Genomic DNA, 21,809 nt, shown 5'->3' on the forward strand with positions numbered 1-21,809 from the left:
CTGGGAAGACATTAAATAGCAAGGGTGGTGAGCCACTGTGCCAGCGAACCATATATTCAGGCTGGGAGTATCAAGCAGAACAGGGATGGGTAACCTGTGGTCCTCCAGATATTGCTGGAGTCCAAGCCCCATCAGCTGGAGTCAGCATGGCCAATGGTCAGGAACACTGATGGGAGTTGGAGTCCTGCAGCATCTGGAAGTCCACAGGCTCTAGATATTCCTTTCACCGGTCCCTCTCCCTTCAAACTGGTAAATGTCCTTAACAAAGCAAAACGCCAGCAGCAATGCCAATGGAACAGTCATGTCCCTGTCCAGGATCATTTGTTGAAATCCAGGTTGGCTGGCAAAACTGTATCTAAGATGTCTTTCCTGCTGACTTCTTTTCCCCATGCAGATTTCATAGATTTCTCCTCTTTGCCGCAAAGCCGATTTCCACCAGCAGTTGCTTCGAGTGGCCCAGAAAAGCTTTGGTGGTGATAATGGGGGGGGGGAGGAGAATGCACATCTCCCCCACCTCCAAAACCTTCATTTTCGAGGCCAAGAATAACTGTGGCTGAGACGAGCAGCCTTTCTTGTTTCCTCGGGAGAGTGTAGCGTCTCGGGCTACACAGACAGTGAGGTCATTCTGAGCGCTATTGTTTCCTGATAACCTAATTAGGAAAGTGCAATTTATCTAGCCTGTTTCCATTTAATTATCTAATTTGTCTGACTGAGCTGGACTAGCTATCTCCATCCATAGCACTCCGGGAACCCCTATCACTCTGACGGCTTGTTCCTGCTTCAGGGTCCCCAGGTGCTTTTCATTCATTTGACCCTTTAGTCATGAACACTTATAAATCAGGAAGGTGGAATGGGGGGGCATTATTCTCTTATCATCATTGGGGAAAATAGATCTAAGCCAGGTACTGGAGCACTAGTTTATAGTTGGGAAAACACAGACACACACACAAACAGGCTGATCTTTTTGAAAGGGGTTTGCTTTATTAAAAAAATAAAGAACAGAAAAGGAGGTGTTTAGTGGGGTTTTCATTTTTATTTTGTTCAAGCCTGTCCCCTCCCCATTAAGTCCCAGTTCTCCCTTTGAAATGTGCAGTAAAATTATATTATTATATTATTGCTTCACTGCTAGCTGACCTGTGTGTGTGCATGCATGTGTCTCCAAAGGCCCAGGAGAGAAGTCTATCTTGATGTGTGCATGTCTGGTCTTCTAGAAGAACTTAAGAAGAGCCCTGCTGGATCAAGCCAATGGGCTATCTAATCCAGCATCCTGTTCTCACAGCAACCAAACACTAAAAACACTCTAAAATATCTTAAAAACAGACTTTAAATTTTTTAAAAAAAACATTTGTTTGTTTTTATTTATTATTAGATTTATATCCCGCCCTTCCCCCCAGGAAGAACCTCAAAAAGCAATTCCAACATAGACACAGATGCCCTTTATGGGATGCCTGCAAGCCAGGACCTGAGTGCAAGAACACTCTCCCCTCCTGCGGCTTCTGGCAACTGGTTTTCAGAAGCAGACTGCCTCCGACTGTGGAGGCAGAGCACAGCCATCGTAGCTGGTAGCCACCGATAGCCTTCTCCTCCTTGAGATTGTCTAACCCTCTTTTAAACAGAGCTTGGAAAAGTTACTTTTTAAAACTACAACTCCCATCAGCCCCAGCCAGCATGGCCACTACATTGGGCTAATGGGAGTTGTAGTTCAAAAAAGTAACTTTTCCAAGCTCTGCTTTTAAAGACATTCAAGTTGGTGGCCATCACTGACCTTTTGTGGGAGTAAATTCCATAGCTGAACTATGCGCTATGACTCCGGGGAGAGGCCTTGGAACTAGGGTTGGGGCTTCAAGCCATCCCTGTAAGTTGCTCTGAGACATTCTTGTAGGAAGTGATGAATAATGCAAGTAATGATAACAGGACAGGGACGGGAGTTATAGTGCAAAAACATCTTGAGGGCCACAGGGTTTTTTCCCCCACCCCTGGTGTAGAGAGAGCCCCGAGGACCAGTTGGAGAGGCCCAGAGGGCCACACTTGGCTCCCAGACCTGGGGTTCCCAGTTCTGCACGACAGAGTCTATTGACTCATGTAGCTGAGTGTTCTCTGGTCTCCTGACAGCAACTCTCCAAAACGTCCTGCAAAGAGTCTTTTACTAGCCTCGCTTCCTGAGATCCTTTTCCTCCTCTGAGATGCTAGGACTGGATGCAGGAACCTCCTGCGTGCAAAAAGCAGGTGGTCTACCTGAGCCATGGCTCCTCCCACTTTTGAAGACATGGCTTTTTTCAATAAAAAAAGTGCAAAAAGGTAATACACACCCTCCTGAATTAACCCCTCCAGAAGGCCCTGTTTACCTTTCCTCAGGTGACTGCAGCCATAGAAATGTGACGCAGCCTTAAATCTTGCCTGGCGTGAAGCGTTTAAGTTTTCACCTCTTCTCCATCAACGTGTGCGTGTGTGTGTTGACTTTTTTGAGCCGCCCATCAATTATCTTGACATTGTTTTTTCCCTGACAACTCTGGATACTGTGGGGCATCCTGCTGTGCCCTGCCCAAGGTGCCCTTTAGTAAACTTTTGTTTCTGATCTGTCGGCCCCGTTTCTGCAGAAGCAATATTCCTCCTCCTCTCTCTCCCCGCAGCCCCAGTAGTACCTGAAATTAACGATGATCTCGGCTGTCTGCTGATTCCTGAACTGCTTTATTTGCTCAGCTCCAGCCCTGGATGATGTGAACAGGTGGACAAATAGCAGTCAATAAGTGGGGCTTTGAATGTCTCCTGCCTCTCATTGTCTCTCTCGCCTCGGTAATGCAGATGTATCTCTGTACTAGGCTTGTCATGCCAGATCATGTTTAAAAAATTTTTGGTTGTTGGTGTTGGGGGATTCCTCTAAAAACCCAGCAGCAAAAGCAAATCTGAGAAATCACGGAATGCTTTAGAAACACAAGCATCTTTTATCCAAGAGAGATAACTAGTAAACTTTGGTGTGACCAGTGGAGGCTAGTTCATTAGGGTAACTGAGGCAAAGACCCACCACCCCAGTCAGCCCCCACCTGCCTGCACTGCGGTGGCCCTGGCTGTCAGCTGCTTCCTTGCTAGTCTCATTTGCACCTGTAGGACTCATCAGGAAGGGAGATGAGGACAAAACTAGAATGAATTGGCTCTACCTGTTGCTGGTTCTGGCTCTACCTACTGTTGGGCTCCCTTCCTTCTGCCCTACCAATCTCAATGGGCATCAGCCACCACTGTGTGTGGCCTACGATGGGCTCCGTTTCTGCAATAATCTGATAATTTGCCATTGGATTAATTACTAATTTCTGGTATTCTCTATCTTTACAGAAAGAATTTTGAATTAGCAACTCTCCGCCCCAATTCATTTTTCTTAATTGCTTTGAAATCATTGATAGTGATACTTTTGTCGATCTACTTCCTATGTGAGGCCTTCAAATATGTATTCCCTTTCATTGATGTCAATGAGCTGTTGATTGTAACTGACAGGCAGAAAGCAGCAGAGGGGAATGAGGTGTTGATTGTAAGGAGCAGGGGGGAAGACACTGACTTGATTATTTGCCTTAATATGCTCTGCAGTGCACTTGAAAAGGAATGTAAGCAGGCAATCATTACAGAGTTCAGAATAAAGATCAATACCAGTGGGTCATTAACGACCACTAGGGGTCCACACTTAAAAACAAAATGTAAAAAAGGAAAGGATTCCATCCCTAGTGTGACCTGAGAGTCCAGTTCCTTATTTTTTTTATTGCTGCTGCTGTTGCTGTTGTCATCATTATCATCACAATTCCCTTTAATTCCAGCCAACACTAGACCCTATGACTTTCAAGTTGCATGGAATTCTTTATCAGGTAGAAAAGAATGACCAATGTAGCTACATTGAGCTCTAAGATAGTTCCAAGCACAGCTTGTTTACAGCCCATGAGTGCACATGTGAAATTTGTCTGTCTTTGATGGGAGCCAGAGATTCCCTGGCTGAGGTTTTGCAGCTGGCAAACCTATGAGTAGGGACGCTTGAGGAATTTGTGGTTGTATCCAACTAAATTCAACTCTGAGTAGACCCGCTGGAAATACTCTGCCTAAGTTAGCCTTGCCCATCAATTCTAGTTGATCTGCTCTGAGTAAGATGAGCATAAAGCACTTGATCTTTGTGAATTCCCATAGGAATTTACCTGACCACACTTTTCAGGCTAGCATCAGATCTGAAATTGCTTTGCATTTCCCAAATCTTCTGACACAGTTCACAGTTCAAAAAACATACCAAAACGTATTTCAACGTCATCATTATGCATATTTTGATAGAAAATGCCATATATATTTAAATGCACATTTTCATTCACTTAAATAAAATAATAATCTGCAGTTAATGCAGACGCATGATGGAATCGGTGAACACTTGCAAAAGTGGCACAGATCAGAAATAGACTTATTTGCCCATTCCTGCCTTGCTTCCATGGGCATCTGGTTGGCTACTGTGGGAATAGGATGTTGGACTAGATGGGCCTTTGGCTCAATAGGGCTCTCCTTACGTTCTTATGTTCTACTTATAAAACTGCTCTTTTTTTCAAGATCTTGGCACCTGTCACCTTGAGAGGGCCTAAGCTCTTGCCTGTGTGCCTTACCAATAAAGGAGAATAAGAAGCCACCTTATACCAAATCAGACTGTTGGTCCATCTAGGTCCATATTGTCTACACTGACTGGCTCTCCAGAGATTCAGACATTCCCAGCCCTACCTGGAGATGTCAGGAACTGAACCTGGAAGCAACGAGATCTACTGCCCATCTCATGACCCTGTAGAAGTAAAAATGTGGCCACTTTATAGTTGTGTGAGTTACAAAGAAATTTGCCAAGTATGTGGCGTGGATTCTGCGAGCCAAGTCTTACCTCTCTCCCACGCTTTTGGACGGGCACCTAAAGCACTGGGAAAGGGGGGGAATCTGGCTGTCACCTTGCCAGTGCTAATAGAAGCAATGCTCTTCATTTGCTTGTTCAGGGTAATTTTTGACTTGTCAGGGAAAATGTAGCAATTCTGCTTTGTTCTTCGGGGCCAGAGGTAGCCTGTGGTTGAGTTAACCCAGCATAACTGGCGGGACAAGGTCTGTGATCTCTCACTTGCAGAAGAGCTACAGCTGTGTGCCATCAATCGGGGCAAAGCGCCAGAGGGAAGTGAGGCTGGGCATTTGCCAGGGGCTCCCAAGACCAAAAGAGGGCCCACGGCCCAAATATTTCTCCCACTTCCCCTCTGCACAGAGTATCCCAAGAAGATCAAAAGCAACCTACAAGAAATCTCAGAATGTATCTCCTGGTTCTTCCAAGTTTAAGGGTCCCCGTTGAAGGTGATGTGCTCAAGCCCACCTACCAAACCCCTCAAAATTCTGAAACCAGTATTACCACTGATGCTACTCAAGGGTCCTCGACAAATCCACCTGGGGGAACCAAAAGTGGGGCATATTTCTGAACCACCACAAAGCATAAAGCTCTGCAGGGCAACGGATTTGTTTTTTCTGGAAAAACCACACTCTGCAAGCCAAAAAGGCAGTTGCTTAAATTGTGCAGATCTGCTGTTACACTCCGCATGCCGGTGGTGACTTTGTTTTCTTTCTCCTCTTCTTGCATAAACGCTGAGCGGTGTTTATTTTTTTTTTAAGCCCACGTTTTTCTTTCATTAATATGTATTTTTTTAAAAATCGCTTTAAAACAAGAAACATGGTTGAAATGGTCTCTCTTCCTGTTTGAGTAAAACTAGGGATCCGCATAAAAACTTTCCGTAATATCTTCACCTTTTAAAAGGCCATCTAATTCTTACATTATTTTAAAATCTGTGATTTGTTATTATAGGGTGTGTGTTTTTCTAGTGGAGGCTGCTTCATTAGGGCCAATGGGGCATTGCCCCACTGATCCCAGTCTGCCCTCAGCCAGCCCCACATGCTTACTTTCTTACTTAAAACCAATCAGGGGATGGTTCTGCCTGTCATTGACTCTGTTGCTGTCTGCTCTTGATCTCCCTGCCTTCCGCCCTACTAGCCCCAGCCACGACTGTGTTGCTGCTGTCGTTGTGACAGGCTGCCCTGGGAATCTCTAGAAGTAACATTTTACATCTTTGAAATATATAAAATGAAGGCATACTGCATATTCAGGATGCATATCCGAAGAAGCTGGTAATACATGCTTTGTGAGGTTGGGATATTCTACATTGTACATTGGTTTAGATCAGGCAAAACATAGCCAATGGTTAGGGATGATGGGCATTGCAGTTTTTTCAACACCTGGGTGGCCAAAGATTCCCCACACGTGGTTTAGATCCTAGTATCGTTCCCCATTCAGGGGCACAGAGACTGGCTAAGTATTGTGCATCTGCCTGGTTCAACTACAGCCCACCAAAGATTCCCACACAATTGCTCACCAGATTGCTATTGCACATTCTTTCGCCACCGTGTGCAGTAGGCTTTATTGCATCTTGAGTGTCTTGTTTTTCTGATTCCCCTTTTGATCTACAAGAAATCTTTCAACACCTGTATTTAGGATACTTTTCTCCTGTTTTGCAGCACTGATAGTATGTGGCTTTTGTTATTAGAACCCCACTTTCCCAGGAGTGAGACCCACTGAATTTAACAGGACTTACTTCTGGAGTAGACATGGTTAGGACTGCAGTGTGAATTCTGATCCATTTTGCACACAAGTCTAGGAGGTGCAGATCCCATCAGTTTGCTTCAGAATTCACAAGGACAATGTAGGGCTGGGAAAGCTTCAGAAAACGGCAATCAAAAATATCAAAGGGTTGGAATTCTTCCATATAAGCAAAAGTTAAGTATTTTGAACTTTTTAGTTTGAAGAAGGAAAAAAAAGATTGCTAAGGGGGGACGTGATAGAGATGTAAAAAACAAAAACAACAAAAAACAACCCCCCCCAAACCAAAACAGGAATATTTCACAGAAAATAGAGAGAAGTGCCCCCCCCAATACTGGAACCTAGGGCAACCCAATTAAATAGATTGGCAACCTATTCAGAACAGACAACAAGAACTAGATCTTCACCCAGCACTTAATTAATTTACAGAATTTGCTGCCACAAGATGGGATAATGGCCACTGACTTGGATGTCCTTGCCATGAATGTATCGATCTTTCTCTTTTACAATTTTATCGGTGGCTATTGATGGTGATCAGTAACCCAATGGAACCTCAAAATCCAGGGGCAGCCTACCACCAATTACCAAACACCAGGGGGAGGGCGACTGCATGTATGTTTGCATATGTGCACATCTGTGCATGCGCTCTTGCCTTTATGTCCTCCTTGTGGATTTTCCAGAAGCACTTGGCTGGACCCTGTGCAAAAGATGCTGGACTTAATCAACCTTTAGTGATGATCCGCCCAGGGTTAACATAAGAACATAAGAAGAGCCTGCTGGATCAGGCCAGTGGCCCATCTAGTCCAGCATCCTGTTCTCACAGTGGCCAACCAGGTGCCTGGGGGAAGCCCGCAAGCAGGACCCGAGTGCAAGAACACTCTCCCCTCCTGAGGCTTCCAGCAACTGGTTTTCAGAAGCATGCTGCCTCTGACTAGGGTGGCAGAGCACAGCCATCACAGCTAGTAGCCATTGATAGCCCTGTCCTCCATGAATTTGTCTAATCTTCTTTTAAAGCCACCCAAGCTGGTGGCCATTACTGCATCTTGTGGGAGCAAATTCCATAGTTTAACTATGCGCTGAGTAAAGAAGTACTTCCTTTTGTCTGTCCTGAATCTTCCAACATTCAGCTTCTTTGAATGTCCACGAGTTCTAGTATTATGAGAGAGGGAGAAGAACTTTTCTCTATCCACTTTCTCAATGCCATGCATAATTTTATACACTTCTATCATGTCTCCTCTGACCCGCCTTTTCTCTAAACTAAACTGTTGTGGTGTCCTTAGATGGCAGCTCTGTCTCAAGTGTAGCAGCCTGTTGAACCATGCCTGATCTGGCCTCCCAAAGAAATTGTGGTAATTCTGACACCTTTTCCCCCTCCCTACCCCATTTGAGGTCATTCTTCATTCATAGAAACAGACCATTGGTGAGTTATGGAGAATTATTCGATAGTGTGTTTTTGTGCGAGAGAGAGATTCAGCTTCTGGTGAGTTGTGAAATTTGCCATATGAATGTTTAGTCACCCCTCCCACATTGAAACATCTTTTTTTGACCCTTTCAGGGACGTCTGCACACAAACCCTGAGAAGTATCCAGGACTTGTCCCAACCACTCTAAAAAAAGACAAAACAACTAAATTAAATTGGAAGCAATCTCCACATTACACAGGGCCCCACATTTTGAGATTCTCAAAACAAGAGGATAGAAGCCAATCACTGTGACAGAAAAGAACAGTTACTATCCTTTAACTCAGGAGTGAAATATTTTAACTGTTCCAGGGCCGGCAAGATCAGGCTTTCTACTATAGGGTCTCCTGTGACTACTGGGTACTACTCCCCTTTTGGACAAATGGCCAGTGCTTCAGGGGAGGGGGTTCTGTCTTTGCCATGTGGCTGTCTGAGAATCCTGTCCCACTTAGGATGGCTGGGGAGACGTTTCAGCCAACAGATGAGGAACGCTAGTGGGGGTGGGGATAATGCGTTAGTGACTTGGCAGAGTCGAAAAAAGCAGAGGAAATCCAACGTCTCTACTAGCACTCAAGTTTTTAAACATCTCTGAAAGGCTAAGTTCGTATTTGTTATGGTTAAGTTGGCCACCGACCCGCTGGCATCAAACATCGTCTCTTGCTCTGACTTGTTGTTCAGTTTTTATTTTATTTTTCTGGAGAAAAGAAATTGCTGGAAATTGAGGAGCTGAAAAGCTAAACTGATCGGGTATCTTGCTTCATCCAATTTAATTATTTTAAGGGATTGCCGGAGGGTTTTCTTGAGGGGGGGAAGGGGGGAGAAGAATTCCTTGGATCCTGAATCTTAATATTATTGCTATCAGTTCAAATTCCCTTGACCTTTGGAATAAGGCCAGTGCATCTGGGTCGAATCTGATCTTCCGAAGCAGTCAATCTACCTGATTTGGGGCCTGAATTGGTTCTGGAGTTGCTTTTGCTGGTGACTGTGGTGGTGGCTCTCTGATATGTCTCATATAAGAAATAGCTTTAAGAAGAAATAGCTATAAGAATTTGCCTCCCAGGAACATAGGAATGGACTGGCAGCACCTCTTCAGGGTTCCAGGCAGGGAAACTCTCTCAGCCCTACTTGGGGATTGAACCTGGGACCTTCAACGTGCCAAACAGATGCTCCGCCACTGAGCGACGGCCCTTCCGGGCCAGAGGTTCCCCGCCACTGGCTTACACAATGATTGGGGACTGTGTTTTTCTTCTCCAGTGGGGGGAAAAAAATCAGTAGCCGGTGGGGTCCAGTTAAATTTACACAGAGTTCCTGTCCCTTCCAGAGGATAGCCTTTCCCCCACATCTCCCAGGCATCTTAGCATGTGTTTTAATTGGCTTTTAAATATGTGTTTTTAAATGTGTATATTTGTTTTTATGTTTTAATAGTTGTAAACCACCCAGAGAGCTTTGGCTATGGAGCGGCATACAAATGTAATAAATAAATAAATAAATAAAATACTCACATTCACCGCCCCTCGCTCAGGAAGGAAGGAAGCCTGAGAGAATACCAAAGAGTTAAGCCCCAGCTGATAGCCATCAGTCTCAAGTAACACATCATTGGCTGGCAGCAGTAGCTGGGAGGAACCAGCCACACATATAAAGTCAGAGCACCCTAGCGAGGGAGCCTGCTCCACGAGCTAGAGGGACCCCCAGCTGACGAAGCGTCAAGGCCCCAGCTGACGAAGCGTCAAGGCCCCAGCTGACGAAGCGTCAAGGCGAGTTAAGCAGCAGAGCGAGTTCGGCAGCAGGGCGAGGAGGCTAGGGCCCCCCACTCTGCCCGTCTGTTCCCTGACCTCAACTAAACCGCAGTCTCCAACCCATTAACGTAATAAACCTTAAACAAAACTATGCAGGTAAGAAGCCAGCAGGGGTGTGGGGGCTTTCCAGTGTTTTGCACCGCCTGCAGCATGTACGACTATCTGCCTGTTGGACAGAAGTCGTGGGTGTGCTCTCGGTGCAATGAGCTCCTGGCTCTCCGGGAACGACTTCATTTCCTTGAGGCCAAGGTGGCGGACCTGGAAAAGCTGAGAGAGGCAGAGAGGTGTGTGGAGGAGGCCTTCAGGGACGTTATAGCTGTGTCCCACTCCAACGATGATAGCTCTCCTGCTATCATGGAGAACGATGGTCTCGGGGAAGGAGAGCATCCAGCTGAGGAAGAGGGAAACGATCCCTTAGAAGGGACCCATTCCTTGGGGGATGAGCAGCTATCCTCTCGTGCCGAGGATATATCTCCAGGGGGTGGAGGGATCCTTGTAGTGGGTGATTCGATCATTAGGAACATAGACAGTGGGGTGTGTGATGGGCGTGTAGACCGCAAGGTGTTTTGCCTGCCTGGTGCGAAGGTTGCGGATATCGCCCGTCGTTTAGATAGTTTGGTAGACAGTGCTGGGAAGGAGTCAGTGGTCGTGGTGCACGTTGGCACCAACGACATGGGGAAATGCAGCCGTGAGGTCCTGGAAGCAAAATTTAGGTTGCTAGGTAGGATGCTGAAAGCCAGGACCTCCAAGGTGGCTTTCTCTGAAATGCTACCAGTTCCACGCGCAGGACCAGCCAGACAGGCCCAGCTTCGCAGTCTCAATGCATGGATGAGACGATGGTGTCGAGTGGAAGGGTTCGGATTTGTTAGGCACTGGGGAACATTTTGGGACAAGCCGGGCCTGTACAAAAGGAACGGGCTCCACTTGAACCAGAATGGAACCAGACTGCTGGCACTTAAAATTAAAAAGGTAGCAGAGCAGCTTTTAAACGGACTGAGGGGGGAAACCCGACAGGAGCTGAGAAAGGTCCGGTTCGGAATAAACCTCCCCCCTGGGATAAAAACCAAAGAAATGATGAAATTTTAAAAGGGGTAGGCCTAGAAGTAGGCATTGTGAGAGCAGGGGCACAGGATATAAATTCAGAAGAGCAAAATTACCACAGGCCTAACCACAAGTGCCAAAGACACTTGAAGAGAGACACTGCTTACAAGTGCCTGTACGCTAATGCTAGGAGCCTGCGAACCAAGATGGGAGAACTGGAGTGCTTGGTCTTAGAGGAGAGCATTGATATAGTGAGCATAACGGAGACCTGGTGGAATGGAGAAAACCAGTGGGTTACGGTTATCCCTGGATATAAACATATCGGAAGGACAGGGAAGGACGTATTGGTGGCGGAGTCGCTCTATACGTGAAAGAAGGCATTGAATCCAGCAAGCTCGAAACCCCAAAAGAGGACTTCCGGGAAGGGTGACTTAGCCTGTGCCTGCTTTTGAGACGGGCTCCTGCCTCAAAAGAAGCTTATTCAGATATATCAGTCAGATTTTTTTTTTTTTTGACTGATTAAACTTCTCCCGGGTAGGGAGAAACGAAGAGATTAACCTCAAAGCCTATTTTTGTTGGGACGACCAGATCTCATTAATTTATGGGACGAGGTCCAGCCGACGAAGGTGGGACGGATTTTCAACAACAAGCTCTATCTGATAAAGCGAACGTTCATCTTATCTTCTAAGAGAGAACGCACTAACAGGCAAGCACCCTTCTTTCTATATTTTTCTTTTACTTGACTTAAATTGTTGCTGTTTAAAAGAGATTTGCCAGATTGATCGGTTTTTGACATCTCACTGGGGAGCCATAACTTCTCTCTGCTACTCACTAATTAATAGCTTATCTCTGTTTTTGTTGCAAAAAGCTGTCCTGGATTTGCATTCTAAAGATATACACAGAAGAGGGATTTCTATTCCAGATTTTTATTTTGAAGAATATTATATTGTCTGAGACTACTCTCTTTTTGGTCTATTTTATTTTGACGAATCTGTTTCCTGACGACCGCCATTAATTGTTTCGATCCTGGGAACTGCATTTTGTTTACTTAAGCATGGAGAGATAAGGCTGTCTGCTCTGTTTATACTGTGATGTCACCAAGTTTGGAGTATTAACCCAATTGTTGCTGAAATAAGAAGTGGTTTTCCTATATTTTTCTTTTAAAATGGCAATTAAGAAAGTGGCTGAGAATCTGGAAATAACTATGTTTCAGAAAATAATGGATGAGATTGAGATAACGAAACAAAACCTGCGACAGGGTTGTAAGGAGCTGAAAATTGAATTGAGTAAAATGAAGCAGGAGATTAAAGATATAGGGGTCCCTGTGAGAGAGGTGACCCTGGAAGGGGTCCCTGTGAGAGAGGAGACCCCGGAGATTGGAACAAACGTGGAACAGGAAAAAGATTTGGAGTCTATGGACTTTAGAAACAAAATCTATTGTTTGGAGACACAGGAGATTAAAGACATAGGGGTCCTTGTGAGAGAGGAGACCCTGGAGACTGGAACAGGGGTCCCTGTGAGAGAGGAGACCCTGGAGACTGGAACAGGGGTCCCTGTGAGAGAGGAGATCCCGGAGATTGGAACAAACGTGGAACAGGAACAAGATTTGGAGTCTATGGACTTTAGAAATAAAATCTATTGTTTGGAACTCAATGTTATCTCTGAAGAAATTAATGAAGATTCTAGAGATAAAGTTATCAATGGCATGGATAATCTTCTGGACTGGATTGATGTGATGGAGCCCAATATAGAGAAAATCTATGGAATTAACTGCAGCCATGTGACAATGGAAAAACTTTCAAGAGATGACCCAGTGTATTTTGAAAAAAAGAACAGAGATATGATTTTACAGCAGTATTTCAGCAACCTATTCAGAATGGATGGCAAGAAAATATTTGGGATAGAGGTAATTCCCATCAGACTCTTATTATATGACTATGGCTTTGACAGCAAGATTATTATGGAATACTGATAATGGAAGATTGGATACTGAAATTACTGGACTTAACAAGACTACTGAAGATGGAAGATGGAAAATGGAACTAATAGGGATAATAGAACAATGGCTACTGAAATTACTGAACCTAACAGATTCTGATGTGATGGATTAATTGAAATGTTTATTTTGACTATGGTTATGACAATAAGATTATCATAATTAGTAATGAGATGGATTAATCGATATGCTTATCTGGAAAAAAAAATTGATAGATATATTTCTTAAAGAATTGAAACCTCTCTTTGACTTTTTGTGGAAAGAATAAAGTAATGTTTATGAGATTTGATGATTAAGTAAGATAACTACTGGAGGAAAGTGATTTTATAATATGACTTAAGAGACAGGATTGTTATATATTATAGACTTATAACTGATTTGATCTTTGACAAATGGGAAGTCAATATTTTACTCTTTATTTTTTATTTTTGTTTTTTTTTTTCTTTTTTTTTTTGTTTAACTATTTTTGATTTTGTTTTTTGTCTTTGAATGTTTTATGATTTCGTCTTGTATGTTTTATGAAAATCTGAATAAAAATTATTGAAAAAAAAAAAAAAGAAACCCCAAAAGAGGCAGACTCCTCCACAGAATCGTTGTGGGTGGTGATACCGTGCCCCAGGAGGGACTTAATACTGGGAACGATCTATCGTCCCCCTGATCAAAATGCTCAGGGAGACCTTGAGATGAGATATGAAATTGAGGAAGCATCCAAACTAGGAAATGTGGTAGTAATGGGTGACTTCAACTACCCGGACATAGACTGGCTGCATATGTGTTCCAGTCATGACAAAGAAGCAAAGTTTCTAGATATTCTAAATGACTATTCCCTAGATCAGTTGGTCATGGAACCGACCAGAGGGATGGCAACCCTGGACTTAATCCTCAGTGGGGACCGGGACCTGGTACGAGATGTAAGTGTTGTTGAACCGATTGGGAGCAGTGACCACAGTGCTATTAAATTAAACATACATGTAACTGGCCAATTGCCAAGAAAATCCAACACGGTCACATTTGACTTCAAAAGAGGAAACTTCACAAAAATGAGGGGATTGGTAAAAAGAAAGCTGAAAAACAAAGTCCAGAGGGTCACATCACTCGAAAATGCTTGGAAGTTGTTTAAAAACACTATATTAGAAGCTCAACTGGAGTGCATACCGCAGATCAGAAAAGGTACCACCAGGCCCAAGAAGATGCCAGCATGGTTAACGAGCAAAGTGAAGGAAGCTCTTAGAGGCAAAAAGTCTTCCTTCAGAAAATGGAAGTCTTGTCCAAATGAAGAAAATAAAAAAGAACACAAACTCTGGCAAAAGAAATGCAAGAAGACAATAAGGGATGCTAAAAAAGAATTTGAGGAGCACATTGCCAAGAACATAAAAACCAACAACAAAAAATTCTATAAATACATTCAAAGCAGGAGACCATCTAGGGAGACAATTGGACCCTTGGATGATAAGGGAGTCAAAGGTGTCCTAAAGAACGATAAGGAGATTGCAGAGAAGCTAAATGAATTCTTTGCATCTGTCTTCACAGTGGAAGATATAGGGCAGATCCCTGAACCTGAACTAACATTTGCAGGAAGGGATTCTGAGGAACTAAGACAAATAGTGGTAACGAGAGAGGAAGTTCTAAGCTTAATGGACAATATAAAAACTGACAAATCACCGGGCCCGGATGGCATCCACCCGAGAGTTCTCAAAGAACTGAAATGTGAAATTGCTGATCTGCTAACTAAAATATGTAACTTGTCCCTCGGGTCCTCCTCCGTGCCTGAGGACTGGAAAGTGGCAAATGTAACGCCAATCTTCAAAAAGGGATCCAGAGGGGATCCCGGAAATTACAGGCCAGTTAGCTTAACTTCTGTCCCTGGAAAACTGGTAGAAAGTATAATTAAAGCTAGATTAACTAAGCACATAGAAGAACAAGCCTTGCTGAAGCAGAGCCAGCATAGTTTCTGCAAGGGAAAGTCCTGTCTCAGTAACCTATTAGAATTCTTTGAGAGTGTCAACAAGCATATAGATAGAGGTGATCCAGTGGACATAGTGTACTTAGACTTTCAAAAAGCGTTTGACAAGGTACCTCACCAAAGGCTTCTGAGGAAGCTTAGCAGTCATGGAATAAGAGGAGAGGTCCTCTTGTGGATAAGGAATTGGTTAAGAAGCAGAGAGTAGGAATAAACGGACAGTTCTCCCAGTGGAGGGCTGTAGAAAGTGGAGTCCCTCAAGGATCGGTATTGGGACCTGTACTTTTCAACTTGTTCATGAATGACCTAGAATTAGGAGTGAGCAGTGAAGTGGCTAAGTTTGCTGACGACACTAAATTGTTCAGGGTTGTTAAAACAAAAAGGGATTGCGAAGAGCTCCAAAAAGATCTCTCCAAACTGAGTGAATGGGCGGAAAAATGGCAAATGCAATTCAATATAAACAAGTGTAAAATTATGCATATTGGAGCAAAAAATCTGAATTTCACATATACGCTCATGGGGTCTGAACTGGCGGTGACCGACCAGGAGAGAGACCTCGGGGTTGTGGTGGACAGCATGATGAAAATGTCGACCCAGTGTGCGGCAGCTGTGAAAAAGGCAAATTCCATGCTAGGGATAATTAGGAAAGGTATTGAAAATAAAACAGCCGATATCATAATGCCATTGTATAAATCTATGGTGCGGCCGCATTTGGAATACTGTGTACAGTTCTCGTCGCCTCATCTCAGAAAGGATATTATAGAGTTGGAAAAGGTTCAGAAGAGTGCAACCAGAATGATCAAGGGGATGGAGTGAGTCCCTTACGAGGAAAGGTTGCAGCATTTGGGGCTTTTTAGTTTAGAGAAAAGGCGGGTCAGAGGAGACATGATAGAAGTGTATAAAATTATGCATGGCATTGAGAAAGTGGATAGAGAAAAGTTCTTCTCCCTCTCTCATAATACTAGAACTCGTGGACATTCAAAGAAGCTGAATGTTGGAAGATTCAGGACAGACAAAAGGAAGTACTTCTTTACTCAGCGCATAGTTAAACTATGGAATTTGCTCCCACAAGATGCAGTAATGGCCACCAGCTTGGATGGCTTTAAAAGAAGATTAGACCAATTCATGGAGGACAGGGCTATCAATGGCTACTAGCCATGATGGCTGTGCTCTGCCACCCTAGTCAGAGGCAGCATGCTTCTGAAAACCAGTTGCCGGAAGCCTCAGGAGGGGAGAGTGTTCTTGCACACGGGTCCTGCTTGCGGGCTTCCCCCAGGCACCTGGTTGGCCACTGTGAGAACAGGATGCTGGACTAGATGGGCCACTGGCCTGATCCAGCAGGCTCTTCTTATGTTCTTATGTTCTTAAAAGTAGTACTAGAGGAGAGCAGGGAGCCTGTCTTTCGCAAGGCTTGTGCCTGCAGCGAAACCACCAATGTTCAGACTTCTGGCCAAAAGCCCAGAGGTTGCCAGCCCGGGGCTGGGGGCAGGGGCTGCCATCTTGATCTACCGAGGTGTCCCTCCGACATTTGGTTTTATTGTGCAAAAGGGGCCCACTGAGATGCAATAAAGTCCCCTGGCTTAGTTGATAACAAGGTGGGCAAGGCAAAGGCTTGGAAACTCCAACGGGACTCGCTGTTTTTTTGATAGGCATTCAATCTTTTTTTTGTTTTGTTTTAGATCCTGTTCTCCTTCCCGACTGATAAATTATACCTTTACTTAAATGTCAATGTACAAATCGGCTGATAATAGAGACAAAGGAGGGACTTTCTCGTCTTACATAAGTGACTTCCCTCAGGTAAAGCGATTCAGTTGTTCATAAATTGACCTCTTGACCTTTCTTAATCGCCGGCCAATTATCCAGGCCTTTCATCTGCAATCTTCATTATGCGCTGTTATGAAACAGACTAATTTCCCTTTTTATTGGGGACAGCATTGCTGAAATGTTTCTGAGAACCCAAGGGGGTAAAGAGACAGACAGACAGAGAAGCTTTTTTAAACCTTGCATTCTTGTGTTTACCTGTCTGTTAGCTAGTAGATTATGACCTGGATTGGATTGGAGCACCTAGATTCCTCATGTTCTGCATCGTGGTCTCCTTTTTCTAGCCTTTGGGAAGTGACTGTCTCTCAGCCGCTGATCTCATCTGTAAAATGGGAGCAATAGTTGACCTCTCTTAGAGGAGCGACATGAGAGCAAACTCAGTGGAGGCAATCCACCACTTCTTAGAAGTACCATTAATTTTCCCAGCTGGAGTGGAGTGTTTTAACAGTGCGATCCTGTGTTTTATTTATTTAATTAAAATGTTTGCATGCAACTTAGTCATTTGCATTTCGAAGCAGTGTGCATAACAAAGCCATGCACAGAACAAATGATGAAACAATAACATCATCATAAAGCCACACGCTGTCTGCTGCAACAAGAAAATTTTAGTTATGCACCTGAAATACTACAAAAATGGGGCCTGTTTAATCTCAAGTGGGAGGGAGTTCCACAGGCTCGGGCCCACTACACTGAAAGCACAACTTGTAGTTGTTACGAGCCGTGCATCTGAGCGATGGGGGACCACTGACAGACACTCTCCCAAATATTTCAGTGAACCTGTTTTAACATCTGCCACAGCAACGACAGCACACACCACAATCCTGTGCCTATTTACTTGGAGGTAAGTCCCACTGTATTCATCAGGATTTGCACCCAGGTAATTGCATGTAGGATTGCATGGTGATCCAATCAAAATTTTCCACTCATACTAATGCGGTGGTTGAGGACTGGCTCCAGTCTTTCCCACTGAAATTGATGGGAGGTAAAAGTGCTTAATTTCGACTGGATTGTTTTTCTTGAGAGAGGTATCTAATGATTTAGTTATTTAATTAATGTAATTTATATCCTGCCCTCCCTTCTAGAAAGAGCCCAGGGCAGCATGATGGCTTTGATCTAATGCAATGCATAGTTCTTAACAACGAATCAGCAAGTGCGTAGCATTTGAATGTGTTCAAACACCTTCACTTACATAATCTCAGCAATGTACCTTGATAGAATGACAAACTAAGAAGGGCCCTGCCGGATCAGGCCAGTGGTCCATCTAGTTCAGCATCCAGTTCCCAGAGAGGCCCATCAGATGCCTGTGATAAGCCCACAAGCTCTCCCTCTAGCTGTGATTCCCTGCAGTTGGTATGGTTCAAGACCATACTTCCTTCGATGGTAGAGGTAAGATAGCCATTGTGGCTAGTAGCCATTAGTAGCCTTATCCTCCAGGGATTTCTCTAAACCCCATTTAAAGCCATCCATGGCGGTGGCTGTTACTACATCCTGTGGTAGCAAATTCCATAGTTTAACCTTGCATTGTTAAGCTATGGATCTGCGCCAAAGCTAATCAAATGAAATTCAACAAATGCGAAGTTCTGCATTGGTTGTCAGGGGTCTGGGAGACGTGAGAAGGTGTTGAGGGGGAAAAGACATTGTTCAGTGTCTCAGGAAATCTGTGGGCTGTCATTGCTGTTTATGTACCACTTGGGGCTTTCATATAATCATAGAATAGTAGAATTCAAAGGGGCCTATAAGGCCATCAAGTCCAACCCCCTGCTCAATGCAGGAATCCAAATCAAAGCATTCCCGACTCTTTATCTACAGCACCACGGTAATCCTTACAATCTGCAAGGTAGGCCAGTTTTACATGCAGCCTCGGAAAGGTTAGGCCAGTTGGGGGGTGAAGCTGGAAACAACTGTGTCATGCCAAAGGTTGTCTAGCCGGAGGAGATTTGAACCAAGGGCTTTTGGCAGCTCACAATCTGATGCCAAAACTCACTGATTTCAGTCATCAGTGCAGGACATTGCCGGCAGAGGTGGTCTCCTCCATATTTGGGCTACACCGTAGCTAAATCTTTGTGACAGACAAGACAGGGAAGAGGGCCTCCCCCCTATGACTTGCTGGCTTATGGAGAGCACAAAAGCAGGCACTGTCGATTCAGTCTTAAGTCACTTAGAAGAGGAAGGGGCCAGGGAAAACTTGACGCCTAAAATAACACTGATAAAGTCATTGCGCCTTCTCTTTAACATTTTTAAGGCCTCCCATCAGCCCTCTCTGAGAAACGTTTCCAGTGTTGCAAACGAAACTGGACAATTCGTTGTCAAAGCAGCGAGTGAACGTGTGTGGCAGATCTTTGAGGGTTGGACTGGCAAATTCTGGGGGCATTCTCCACATCTCTTATCTGTCACTGTTCAGATCCCTTCTCAAGTAAAGCTCTCTGTTTCTGCAAGGCTTGCGGAGGGGTGCAAGTTAGGAAGGTTTAGTTCGTCAGTTGGTTATATTAATTGGTTAAAAACCATTTGGTTGACAAAAAGGGCAGTAAATGTTAATTATCTTTAAAATAAGAATTTGCAAGCACCATAGATGGTAGACACTTAGAAGCTTGGTGGCAGAGCATCTACTTGGCTTGCAGAAGGTCCCTGGCATCTCCTGGTAGGCCTGGAAGAGACCCCCTGTCTGAAATCCTGGAGAGCTGCTGCCAGTCTGTGTAGACTGTATGGAGCTAAATGGACTAATGGTCTGATTCTGTATAAGGCAGTTTCCTAGATTCCTGTCTTCTCATACACAGAGGAGGGAATGTCTTCTCTCTCTCTCTCTCTCTCTCTCTCTCACACACACACACACACACACACATACACATATGTGCTATATATACAGTACTATTCAACTGGCTTGTTTTATTCATACAAAAACATAAGAAGAGCCTGCTGGATCCAGTCAGTGGCTCATCTAGTCCAACATCCTGTTCTCACACTGGCCAACCAGATGCCCCAATGGGAAGCCCGCTTTAATTTAACATGAAAATTAATTGATGAATTGATCAAAATAGATGCAACTGGCTGATTAAGGGTTGTATCCAATAGGGATTGGGGGGGGGAATTCAATTCAGTTTTCATTTAAAGCTGAATTTATCAAATGTGCACTTTCTGAAACAATACGACAGGCAAAGCACAGACGTGCTTCGAAATTCACACCTGTCTGAATTTTGCGATGCAGTTATTGAACCAAGCAATGTTTATAGCAGTGCACGGGTTGGGCGCAAAAATGAACATATAGTGAAAATGACATCCAAAATAGCGTTATATGATGAGAAATGGCTTGCAAAAAGGTGTACATTGTGTGTGCGTAGTTTTGACTCATATACAGATGTTTACAAGTAATTTCTCACAATAAAATGCTGTATGCTATTTTAAGCAGAATATTCATTTTTAAGCACATTTTTCCCCCAACACATGGAATGTTGTGGTTGGTTGGAGAACTGCATTGCAAAATTTGGGTAAGTGTGAATTTCAAAGGATGGCTGTGTTTCGGTTCTCATATAGTTTCAGAAAGTGCAAATTTGATAGATTCAGCGTGAAATGCAAACCGGACCGAATTTCTCCCCCATCTGTACCTCACACAAAGCTTATGTGGAGGTGAGACCCTATTGGGCCTTTATGGGGCGTTTGTTCTGATTTGTTTGGCAGGGCATGACAATGAGCATTCATTCTGCTTTCCTCCTGATTTGCTTGTGCGACGTTCATTCATCTTCCTGTTGATCATTTGTTCATCCCATGCTTTTCCCTATCGCTTTGGCCTACCCCCCCCCACAAATCAGTTTCCCTTTACACATGGATTTGTTGCCCTTTAATTCACTTTAATTGCACAGACTTACATTTCATCTTTTTGCTTGAATCTCTCTTGCAGAATGCTGACAGTCTGGATGCAGCCATAGTTACTTTGATTGAGTTTAAGATTGAGATTGAGGGCAACAAGGGAAAGGGCCTTTTCAGTGGTGGCCCCCAAATTATGGAATGATCTCCCCGATGAAGTGTGCCTGGCACCAGCATTGTTATCTTTTCAGCACCAGATCAAGACTTTCCATTTCTCCCAGGCATTCTAACAGCATGTGCTGACCTCTGGCCCCAGGTCTTTTACCTGGTTTATCTGTTGCTGCATGGGTTTAAACTTTGTGTAGTTTTTTTAAAAAACTGTACATTTCTTTTTAATGTTCAATGTTTTTAATTTTGCTAAACTTCACGGAGAGCTTCGACTATGGGGCAGTATATAAATAAATAAATAAATAGGAAGGTTAAAATCGGCATGGTTTAGGGCTCAGGATGGACTCGATGGATTTGCTCTGCCATGCAATGTTAAAAGTGAATAGAACAGAACAGAGGCTGTGGCTCGTCATTTGGTGAATGATCTCCCCGGTGAGGTCTGCCTGGTCTTTTCAGCACCCGATAAAGACCTAGGTCCCCCCCCCCGGAATTTGATAGACTGAGATGGTGCTGTGGATGAATGGCCGCTGCTCAGTGGCTGAGCTTCTGCTGTGCATGCAAAAGTTCAATCCCCAATGGCATCTCCAGGTAGGGCTGCCTGAAACCATTGGAGAGCTGCTGCCAGTCAGTGTAGACAATACTGAGCTAGTTGGACCAACAGTCTGATTTATTTATTTATTTATTTATTTTCATTTTTAAACCGCCCATAGCGAATAGCTATTTAATATAATTAAAATTAATATAATTAAATAGTGATTTAATATAAGGCAGCCTCCTATGTTCCTGTGTTCTTATCAGTGGGCTGCCAAACTTCCTGTGGCTGTTACGGGGTTTGTTTTATGGTATTATGCATTTATATTTACGTCTTTGACATGTTGGAAGTTGCTCGGAGACCTTCATGTAACAAGCAACTAACAATTTTAATAAATAACGATATAGATGTATAGATATCATTGGGTATTGGAGATAGAATAGCTTGATTTTTTTAGGCAGTGTTTTAGGCAGATCGAATATGAATAATTGCCAGCAAATTAAATGAATTGTATCGAGCTGGCACATTGGACAGAGTTTTTGCTGGCACTGGGCATTTTCAGCTCTGAATGAGATATTTTTTTCCCTCCTGTTAGGTAGTGGGTTTATAACAA

The 21,809-nt window shown here is 43.9% G+C and overlaps 1 protein-coding gene across 16 annotated transcripts in view; it reads left to right on the top strand.

The window, feature by feature from the left end:
• The window catches only part of LOC133372935 (histone-lysine N-methyltransferase PRDM16-like), a 545,545-nt gene that overhangs the window by 137,768 nt on the left and 385,968 nt on the right, over positions 1–21,809 (top strand). For 4 of the 16 annotated variants that reach the window (XM_061602158.1, XM_061602155.1, XM_061602157.1 and 1 more), the window contains exon 2: positions 16,557–16,674. The exons of 11 other annotated variants lie outside the window; for them this stretch is intronic. The gene's annotated coding sequence lies outside the window, so the exon portion shown is untranslated. Of the gene's footprint in view, positions 1–16,556; positions 16,675–17,470; positions 17,540–21,809 lie in introns of all 16 variants that reach the window. One more of the 16 variants, XM_061602156.1, reaches the window with a different exon arrangement.

This window comes from Rhineura floridana, chromosome 18 (assembly GCF_030035675.1).
Source record: "Rhineura floridana isolate rRhiFlo1 chromosome 18, rRhiFlo1.hap2, whole genome shotgun sequence".
In the NCBI taxonomy this organism is placed as follows: domain Eukaryota; kingdom Metazoa; phylum Chordata; class Lepidosauria; order Squamata; family Rhineuridae; genus Rhineura; species Rhineura floridana.